This window comes from Ambystoma mexicanum, chromosome 3p (genome assembly GCF_040938575.1).
Source record: "Ambystoma mexicanum isolate Mex_15411 chromosome 3p, UKY_AmexF1_1, whole genome shotgun sequence".
NCBI lineage: Eukaryota > Metazoa > Chordata > Amphibia > Caudata > Ambystomatidae > Ambystoma > Ambystoma mexicanum.
Genome location: NC_090925.1, coordinates 851,512,181 through 851,523,112, shown reverse-complemented (window position 1 = coordinate 851,523,112; position 10,932 = coordinate 851,512,181).

The window sequence follows — 10,932 nt, the reverse complement described above, 5'->3', positions numbered from 1 at the left end:
GAACAGGAAGGCCGATCGTTCCAAGTTTGATGCTCGAGTATTTTCCAAACCACCAACTCCTACCAAAGGAGTAGACTCCGGGGAACCCATGCAAATAGGGGGCCTGAAAGGACCACTAACACAAAAGGAGCGGGAAAGGAGAAAACAGCTGCAATTATGCCTCTATTGCGGAAACTCGGGGCACTTTCTTTGAGACTGTCCGGTGAAACCAGCCAAGAAGGCAGTAGGAGCTGCAGTTACCAGGGTCACAAACTCTGAGCAGGGAAACGACCTCGCCCGACAAGAATAGAGGTCCTCTTGCCGAGCGTTAAAACCAGTTCAGTGACCTCGCATTTTGTGATACCTATGGTCCTCATTAGCCCTGAACATCCGGATCGATTACATGCGATTGAAGCTTACGTCGACAGCGGTGCCATCGGCAATTATGTGGATCATGAAATGGTTTTGAGGATGAATCTGACTCTTTGTCCAAAGGCTGTAAAGGACGTCATTACTACGGTGGATGGTACGGAGATAGCCTCCGGACCAGTAACGCATACCACCCAAGAAGTGACGCTATTAAGTCAAGATGGACACCATGAGAAGATCGTGTTTGATGTGATCAAGGCCCCTCAGTTCCAGATTATTCTAGGAATTCCTTGGTTAGAGAAGCACAATCCTCAGATCGATTGGCGAGCAAGAACGGTTCAGTTTCCAGAATGTGTCTCTACTTGTCACCCTCGACCTGGTGTTTCACTGGCAGCAATTTCCTCGGAGGCTCCCCAGTTACCTCCTGAATACCTAGAATTCCAAGATGTTTTCCGGAAGGATCAGGCTAACTCTCTACCTCCTCATAGGTCTTATGACTGCCAGATAGACCTGATATCTGGATCTACTCCTCCTTGTAGTAGAATTTATGCCCTCACCGAGCCTGAGAATCTTCACCTCCGACAATACCTGGATCAATACCTAGCGAATGGGTTTATTCGTCCTTCCAAGTCCCCTGCTTCCTCAGCTTTGTTCTTCGTTCCAAAAAAAGAAGGGGACCTTAGAACTTGTATAGATTATCGCGCCCTGAACCAGATCACCGTTAAGAATAGATATCCGTTACCTTTGATCCCTGAACTCCTGGACCAAGTCAGAAAAGCATGCATATATACAAAGCTGGATCTTAGAGGAGCCTACCACTTGGTACGAGTAAAAGAGGGCGATGAATGGAAGACGGCCTTCTGCACCAAGTATGGGCTATTTGAATATCAGGTCATGCCCTTCGGACTTTGCAATGCCCCGGCCGCCTTTCAATATTTTATGAACGATGTCCTCAGAGAGCTCATAGATGTATGTGTTGTTGTTTACATTGACGACATCCTCGTTTATTCTTCATCGGAAACTGAACATCGGAAACACGTGAAAATGGTCCTCGAGAGATTGCGTCAACACAAACTTTTCGCTAAGTTGGAAAAATGTGTTTTCAACGTGACTGAAGTAGAATTCTTGGGATTCATATTATCACCTAGCGGAGTGCGTATGGATTCAAAGAAGGTCGATGCAATTCTCAAATGGCCATCGCCATCCTCCGTAAAAGGTGTTGAAAGCATGTTAGGCTTCGCTAACTTTTACCGCAGGTTTATCCCCGAATTCTCTCGAATAGTCCAGCCCTTCACCGCCTTGTTAAAGAAAAACAAACGTTTTGAATGGTCTACCGAGGCGGAACAAGCTTCCCAGAATTTGAAGACTAGATTTATCTCTGCACCGATCTTAAAACATCCTCGCCCAGAACTCCCCTACATCGTTGAAACTGATGCTTCGAGCCTTGCCATGGGGGCAGTTCTATCACAAAAGGACCCAGTAACCAATCAGTTGCATCCCGTGGCATTTTGGTCCCGCAAATTCTCGCCTCCTGAAATCAATTACACTATTACTGATAAGGAACTTCTAGCTATCAAGTCCGCCTTTAAGGCTTGGCGGCATTATCTTCTGGGGGCCCGACACACCGTTACTGTGATTACAGATCACCGAAACCTGCAATATTTGAAAACCGCAAAAGCTCAATCCTCTAGGCAACTCCGTTGGGCACTATTCTTTGCCGAGTTTGACTTCATAATTACCTATCGACCTGGTACAAAAAACGGTAAAGCTGATGCCCTTTCTCGGATGGGAGTGGAAGAACATTTGATCAATCCTAAACCTGTACCTATCATTCCCGAACAAAGAATTCTAGGTGTAATCGCCACACAATCCATAGAGGAAGTTAAGGATAAAGCCAGGCTACTGGTAACTCCAGCAGACATACAGAATTGGCATCTGCAGGGAAAGGACTTTACGGTGAAGGACAACCTATTATATTTCCAAGAACGGTTATACCTGCCCAGCACAGATTTACAGAAAAAGGTAATCTCTTGTTATCACGATTCTTTAATGGAAGGACATCCCGGTATGACCAAGACCTCGGAAAAGATCAAGCGCTACTTCTGGTGGCCGTCTTGGAAAAAAGATATCAGAGACTTTATAATGTCCTGTGGAGTATGCGCCCAAAACAAGAGTCAAAAGGAAAAACTAGCCGGCCTCTTACGCCCTATTGACATCCCGCCTCGCCCTTGGCATACGCTTTCTATGGACTTCATCACCGATCTACCTCCATGCTCCGGATACAATACGATCCTAGTAATCGTGGACCTATTCTCCAAGATGGCGCATTTCATTCCACTCAAAGGCTTACCAACAGCAGCAACTCTGGCCCGAGAATTTCTCGAAAACATCGTCCGACTGCACGGTTTTCCTTCAGTTCTAATTTCGGATCGAGGTAGTCAATTTATTTCTCATTTTTGGCGAAGTTGCTGTCGGTCGGCTCAGATTGATGTGAGACTTTCGACCAGCCACCACCCTCAACCCGACGGACAAACCGAGAGGACCAATCAAACTCTGGAACAGTATTTGCGCTGCATGCTACAACAAACTGAAAAAACTTGGAAAGATATCCTTTGGATAGCCGAATATGCCTACAATAACTCTGTCCACTCGGGAACTGGGAAGACCCCGTTTTTTCTTTTATACGGTAGTCATCCTCGAACCTCGGAGTTGGATCCACTCCAAGATCTTGGAACACCAGCAGTAGACCACCTGCATTCTACAATCACCCAAGCCTTTAAGGAAGCCGTTTCTCACCTTCAAAGGGCTAAAGAACAATACAAGAAAGGAGCAGACCAACATCGGAAGGAAGCCCCCCAATATCAAGTAGGAGATCAAGTCTGGTTATCCACCAAATATCTACCTCTAAAAGGACCACGCACATTCAACCCAAGATACCTTGGTCCCTATTCCATCACTACCATAGTAAATCCAGTAGCGGTCAAGTTGGACTTGCCCCCTCACATGAAGATACATCCGGTCTTCCACGTCTCTCTATTAAAACCCGTGCAACCTCAAACCCGACTAACTACATCTCCAAAACCTATTCTAGTTGATGGAGAACTCGAGTTTGAAGTCAAAAGCATCCTGGATTCCAAGATCTCCAAATCTAAACTATTTTACCTAATTGACTGGAAAGGCTACGGTCCCCAAGAAAGATCCTGGGAACCTGCAGAATATTTCCACGCGCCTCGTCTAATCAAAAGATTTCATCGAACATTTCCTAACAAGCCCAAACCCCCGGAGAAGCCCGATTTGGGAGGGGCCTTGAGGGGGGGTGCTGTCATGATCTCTGCTTCCAAAAGATCAGGACTTGCCCGACTCCCTTGGAAGCAGACCCATAACCCCGGTTCCGAGTGCCAGCCAGTCCCAATTGGGACCTTTTGGACCCTGTCCTGGCGCCAGTGGCACCAGGCTCATAAAGATGCCCAGTCCCAGCGCTGGAAGCGCCGGGCTCATAATGCTTGGGTGGACTTACCTGCAGCAGACCATGCTGCTTACTTACCTGCCAGTTGAACCCCTGATCCTCTTCTGTTTGGGACTACTTTTCCTGTTGGGTGGGGCAGGAGACGCTCCCTAGGTTCAGAACACTGGAACTCTTCTGGAAAGCAGGAACTCTTTTCTTACCTAGGCGTGGCTGTGGAAGGAGACACCTAAGCACTACAGGAGGCTATTTAAACCACACCCGATGGATGAATCTTGCTTTGTGTTATTCTGCATTCTCTGCAGCAGAACGCTCATCGTGTCTTCTGCTTCTGATCCTGGGCCTAAGGGAACAAAGGCTTACCATCCTGGAATCCAGTCTTCAGCAGCACCTGTAAAGACAAAGAAAGAACAGGTTAGCACTACGGTCTTCAGTGGCAGCGCATCTCTTACCTGGTCCATCGGCTGTCACCAACGCCTCGCGCTGCATTCCGGCATCTGAAAGACAAAGGCTTACCTACTCTTCGCATGCTCCGGAGGTCTTCGCACTGCATTCCGGCATCTGAAAGACAAAAGCTTACCAGCTCTTCGCACGCTCCGGAGGCCTTCGGCGCTGCATCCCGCATCTGAAAGACAAAAGAAGGTGCGTTTAAAGACATTGGGCAACTTTATTACTCACGTGCCATTACTCCTTCCCACGCCGAATCCAGTGGGTATTCCAGCACCCTTCAGCTTCTCTAAAGCTCCGAACTTGTACCTGCAAGATAAAAGGGACAGTTAGTGCGCATCGTGAAGCAGGCTACAAGTGCTTACTTACGTGCTTCCAGGCGCTTCTATTCCTCACGCGGGTTCGATCCTCAACTCTCATCAGCCCGCCATCCGCCATCGCCGGAACCCTGCAAAACAAGAGATATCATTACAAAAGACTTTTAAGACATTTGAAGTGCCCAGAACTTACCGTTCGTGCAGTTAACGACGGACAGCAGTCCTCTGAGGTCAAGAGGCCTGCACCCTTATCCAGTGAAGAAACTGGTTACGGCACCCTGCCCCGAGGCAGATGGAGAGCTCGGCGTTCACTTACCTAAGGTGAGGGCGTTAACCTTTGGGGTTCTACAGGAGAAGAGAAAGGGAAGAGGAGAGAGGCACCCAATAACCCCAGTTCATTAATCCCATATTTTCTATCTGCAGACATCTTACTCTTCGAGTCAGACATACAGTGCACAGAGGTCCAGCCCAAAGAGCCAACCGTGTGTTACACATCACCTTTGAAGATACGGCATTCACCCAGTCAAGACCGGCGCCTCTGCGGGAATCAGGTGAGCGTTACAATGCACCTGTCTTCCAACAAATTGGCCAAGAATAGAAAGTTAGGGGAGTTAATTATAGTAGTAGGCAGTCACTAAGATTGTCTGGGTCTCCCAGTTAGCCTCCTAATTAGGAGGAAGGAGGGCTGGGGTGTAATTTAGTGGGTGAGTACGTAAATGAGCAATGGTGACACATGGGAGGCGTTCAGTCGCTTCAGGCCAAATAGATAATTGACCCCAGTATGGTGACCTGTCCGACAAGTTTGTTCTATGGTACGAGCCAATCAAGAAAGGTACAGCCAAATGACAGCAGCAACAGGCCAGCCACCGAGGCACCAGGCCCAAGTGATCATGTGAGCCAAATGCCATGAACAAGAAGGAACAGACACCCTTTTGTTTCCTGCAAGGCAGTACTTGGGGCCCAGAGATGGAGCAGCTTATTCCAAAGGTTTGCTGCTGTCTGGCCCGCCACAAACCCCTCTTTTCTGGAACAGTTTTTGAGTTAAGGGGCAAACTCATCGGCGGGGACACCACACCATTCTGCCTATATTCCTTTAAACTCCCTGGCAGTGCTTTTGCCTTTAAAATAAATTAAAGGGAACCACTGTGGGGGAGTGGACGTGGACTGCAGGCTACAAACAGATGCAGTCTGGGTTTGCACTTGGGGCCTTGGAATGCCACCAGGTGGCTTGTTTTCCTGGTAATGTGATGTTTTTTAACCAGTAATCGACACGTAGGTGTGTTCGGGCCAGCCTGGTAAGAGCAACTGAAAATCATAAACCTGTGTTTCACCCCCACCCCTCCTGTGACTGTCTGCCTTCTAGAGTTGCCTTATGTTAGCACTAGATCGAAAGGCCTGGGATCAATTGCATCGGTTCCCCTGGGAACTAATCTGGACAGGAGCCTGCCTCAGGCCTACAGCCCTTTGGTGTAAATGGAGGGCCACGTGTGTAGAGCGACCCCATGTTCTCCACATTCCCACACTAGAACTTGTATTAGAGTAGGTATATCTAATTGAACCGACCCAAAACCACATTTCCCATGATGCATTTTTTTGCTACTGGAATTGTGGAATAGTGGTGTTTCCTTTGACATGCTTGCAACTGAACTACTGGACTCAAGCAGGGCTGTGACTGAGTGTGTGAGTTCTCTGGTCTCGGTCTGCAAGTAGCTTACCCCGGATTTACATTTTCCATTTTCAACTATTGTTCTTATTAAACTGCGGCTTGCCATAAACGTATTCAATGTTAATGTGCTATGAAGACGTATTCTGTGGCAAGCAGCGCTGCAAGGTCAGGTGCTACTCTGAGAGTTTGCTAGAAAGCAGCATTGTTTAAGCACAAAAACAACACATTTTCCTTATAGAATGTTGTTTCCTCACTGCACTTCACAACTGAACGACATGTTGGTATGATAGCTCAGCCGTTGAGCACTCGCTGCTGCGCTCTGTGTTGGACCTGCGGTAGGTTTGAATCCCGGCAAGGCCATCTCAGCCTTTTATGATTCTGAGGTCGATAACGGAGTCAGTGCCAGCTTCAGTTGGGTGATCCTGTGCGTAAAGGTTCTACACAAGCGCTTCAAACCGCTAAATAAATTACAAATCAACGCGATGTAAGGTAACGGCTTTAACGGGCACTTATTGGTAAAGACTTTCAATGAACAATAAAAGCAAGCAATCCATGATGTGATACCTTTTCTTAGATTAACTGAACAAAAATAATGAGATGGTCTGTGCGACTTGGCAAGGTAGCCTGTGTGTGCGTGCTGTGCGTAACGGGAGGGGTTAGTTCCTCTGGGGCTCAGCGGGTCTATGAGCGTGGGGCTCAAAGTGTGTTGTTGTCGTAGGCGGGTCTGCCAGTGAGCATGTGGGTGCAGTGAGTGTGCTGGCCTCTGGGCTGAGGCGGAACTGGACTGTGTGCGTGGTGTGAATATCTCTGGGCCCAAGGGAATGGCTTGCTTGTGAGTTTAGTGTTGTTGTGCTCCCTTCAGAGGTGAGGGTGATGGGAGCCCGAGTATGAAGCCCCACCCAACCATTCCAGGAGTCAGGTATAATGGTATTACATTCCATTCTTCTTAGTACATGTACATTGGCTAACATTAGCATCAATAATGCTTTCCCTTCTATGAGGAAAACATATATCTGTAAATGGATACGTTCATTTCCCGTGACTAGGCACATCTACAATGCATTTTCTGCCATCGTGGCTCTTCGCTTCTTCATTCTCTGCCAGGGGTTTCATCATTTCTTGCATCACAACCCCAGTAACACTTCCGAAATGACGCACAGTATTCACTTCACCTTGGCCCTGCTGACACTTGCAGACTTGCCAGCATTCTGCATTACACGACTCGTAGCAAATTCAGTCTGCGGATTTGCGTATTTGTGGCACGTAATCGCATTGGCAAGCAGAAGTGTACATCAGATATTTTGGCAGTTCAGACTGGTACACTATATTGTAAATTATGCGCTCTTGAAACAGCACACACATACTAAGTGAAGCAGTCAAGCAGAGCATTTATATTGAAACTCGGCGGGCAAATACATTACTCTCATTTCAATGCATTTATCATGACATACTTAGTTTTATCTGTCCACTTATAAAAAAAAAGTGTTCTATAGTTCAATAGTAAAAAGAATGTCAAAATGGGACAAATAGTAAGGGAAACACCTCCCCACTAAAGAGAGCCTCAAGCCCTGCAAACCTCAATAGGAGCATAAAGTATCATTTTGTCTTCCTCATGTCGAGAGAAAATTTCTGCATCTTAATCAGCACGGGTATTGGGTGGAGCAATTGTTATTGGGGAAAGCAAAAACCTAAGGAAAGGACTGAGTTGTCCTAAAACTAACTAAGGTAAAGGGCACCAGACTTTTAACTAAAAGACGAAGGTTAACACCATAGTGTTGGCTAGAGGGGAAGGTACAACCCCCACATGAGTCTGTTTATAACTACCTCCTCACACTCTTTTCTTTAAAGTATTTAATACATAAATAATATAAAATATATAAAATATATAAAATATCCAAAGAAGAGGTGTTACGCCCTCACAGAGGTCCGAGCCCCCAGCCCTTATAGAAGCTGATACTTACTGAGCTATCCGGGCTACTGATAATTCTGAAAAAACGCAAATGTGTTCCAGTCAACACTTAAACATATTGTTTAGCAAAAGAGTGCACTGAGCAGGTGCACCTCAACTGCTCTCCCCAGCACGGTGTGGCAACCAGCAGTACACGAGGGAGCACCTCGCAGTAGAATCCAGGCAAAGCCTGAAACCGAGCAGGTTACGGCACGCTTACAGGAAAAACAATGACATCTGCCATATGCAGCACCTAAACAAAGCTGCCAACTTTAAGTGAGGAATACACTTAGCAAGTGCACTTCAAACTGCTCACCCTGGCAGGGTGTGGCAACCAGCAGTAAACAAGGGGGTAACCTCGCATTAGAACTCCGGCAAACCTGAAACCGAGTAGGTTATGGCACACTTAGAGGGAAGGAAATGACCTATGACAAATGCAGCACGTAAATAAAGCTGCCAACTTAAGTGAGGAATACACTGAGCAAGTGCACCTCAAACTGCTCACCCTAGCAGGGTGTGGCAACCAGCAGTACACGAGGGGATAACCTTGCATTAGAACTCAGGCAAAGACTGAAACCGAGCAGGTTAAGGCATACTTACAGTGAAGGTAACGACCTATGCCATATGCAGCAACTAAACAAAGCTGCCAACTTTAAACAAGTAATACACTGAGCAAGTGTACCTCAACTGCACACTTAAAATGAAGGTAAGGACCTATCCATTTACAGCATTTCAACAAAATTGCAGGCTGGCAGCGCATCCAGCTCTAGCACTGCACGGTCAACATTTTTTAACATAACGAACACACAGTCTATCAGTATACATTTCTTTTCCCCCCCAGCACTAAAGGAAAGCAAATGTCATTGTCTCCCCAGTATTACAAAAGTACCAAACATTTAGAGAGAACTACATTAATAATATAAATATGTCCGCGCCTAAGGAGTATCTGGGATTCAAACCCTGGTTGTTCTGCGTGGGCTGCTTCCAAGACCAGCGGGTTGCCTCTGTTCGTTATAGAAGATTTTTTGAACCAACAACCCCATTAGGCAATTCATACTTGAAACTCTGAGCCAAAAGGTGAATCTTAATCAAAACACCTACATTGTAAAATAGAATTATTTAAAATATCTTAAAATATATATTATATGAAAATAAAAATAAATTAATATGTGCTGTATATGGCAGGAAGCGAACCCGGCTCTTCCTGCATGGAAGTCTTGCAGCTCTATCATTGAGCTATCCTGTCTCTGAACAGAGGCTTTGTTACACCTACACATGCAACAAGCATGGTTACTAAACATAGGGCCATAGAGGGCAGGGCCAGCCCGACATCCTGCTGCACCTGTAATTCCCAGGCAACTGTAAAAACCCCCAAGGGGCCCGAGTTCAATCAAGAGACCCGCGCGCGCCGGGTCTGAAGCAACAGCTGTCGCTTCTTCCCGACCAGCGCTCAATGGGAGTCTAAAAGGCGACACGCCCATTGAATACTAATCAACTATGCTCGCGTGCGCCAGGAGAGAGAAGCCGAGGCTTCAGCTCGACCGGCGCGTACAAGTTCAAATGACTTTCAAATATATATGAACAGCGAGCGACCATTTTCATCATTCATTATTTCTCAATGCCCATGAAACATGAGCTACACACGTAATAAATATCTACTGCTACGTTCTAACAAAAGACACCATAACAAAAGCAACGGCCGCACGCGGCTTCCTTTATAATAAAAGGTAACTTAACATATAGTTACAACATATATTTACAATATTATTTAAAGCCTTAAGGCCTACTACTGACTACATGCAAGACACAACTGAAAGGAGTGACTTAGCTGTGGTGTCAGCAGCAGAGAAAGAGGAGTTGGGTTTAGAGTAATGGACTTATATAAGGAAGGGTCCCTGCTCATTGGCCTCCTGCAGGGCATGACCTGTCCTCCATGATGGATTGGGGAGTTCCCCCTTGCATTGACATTGAACTCTATTTAGTTCTGTTTTCAAACTTTTTTGTTTGTAAAAGTTTTTCTTTACTGCTGTGGTTTCCAAGTAAAGATTGAAATGCATAACATAAGCCTCCTGTCTTGTCATAGAATTGGGGGTGGGTCAAAGGCATAGCTCTCAACTCACACGCTTTTGGCGGTTGTCACCCGCCCTGTAAAGGGCTGACTCACCCGCCAAGCCTCCTGCACGCCCATTAATTCCAATGGGCGTCTCACCCGCCAAAAACAAAATCGGGTGATTTCACCCGCCTTTGTAACAGAAATGGTTGAGAGGTATGTGGTAAAACAAGACAAATAATTCTGAAATTTGTGAAAACCTCAGTAAAGGAGAAGGTGTTGCAGATTGCGAGGCAAAAGGAAACTCTAACGGCATGGAAACGAATTTCATATTTATCCTGATTTCCCAAAGGATGTGGCAATAAAAAGAAAAGCATTTTTGGAGGCAAAACGCTTGGCTAGAGAACGTTGATTCAAAAATACATTGATGAAACCTGCGGTTGTAAAATTGTTTTTACCGGATGGGATAAAGCTCACTGACAATCCTGAACAAGCTTGTACTTGGATCAGAAATTTTCCCTGTCAAAAAGCATCGTGAGAAGTTTTTCTTCATCCTCCTCCTATGTTTAACTATTAACTTAACTTATGCTCTTGTTACTTTGTTTTTAACTAATTGGCTTTTTAAAACAGGTGGGTTTTATTGTTGTTTTAAAATAATGTGTTTTGTTTTCATAATTATATAAATATTTAAAG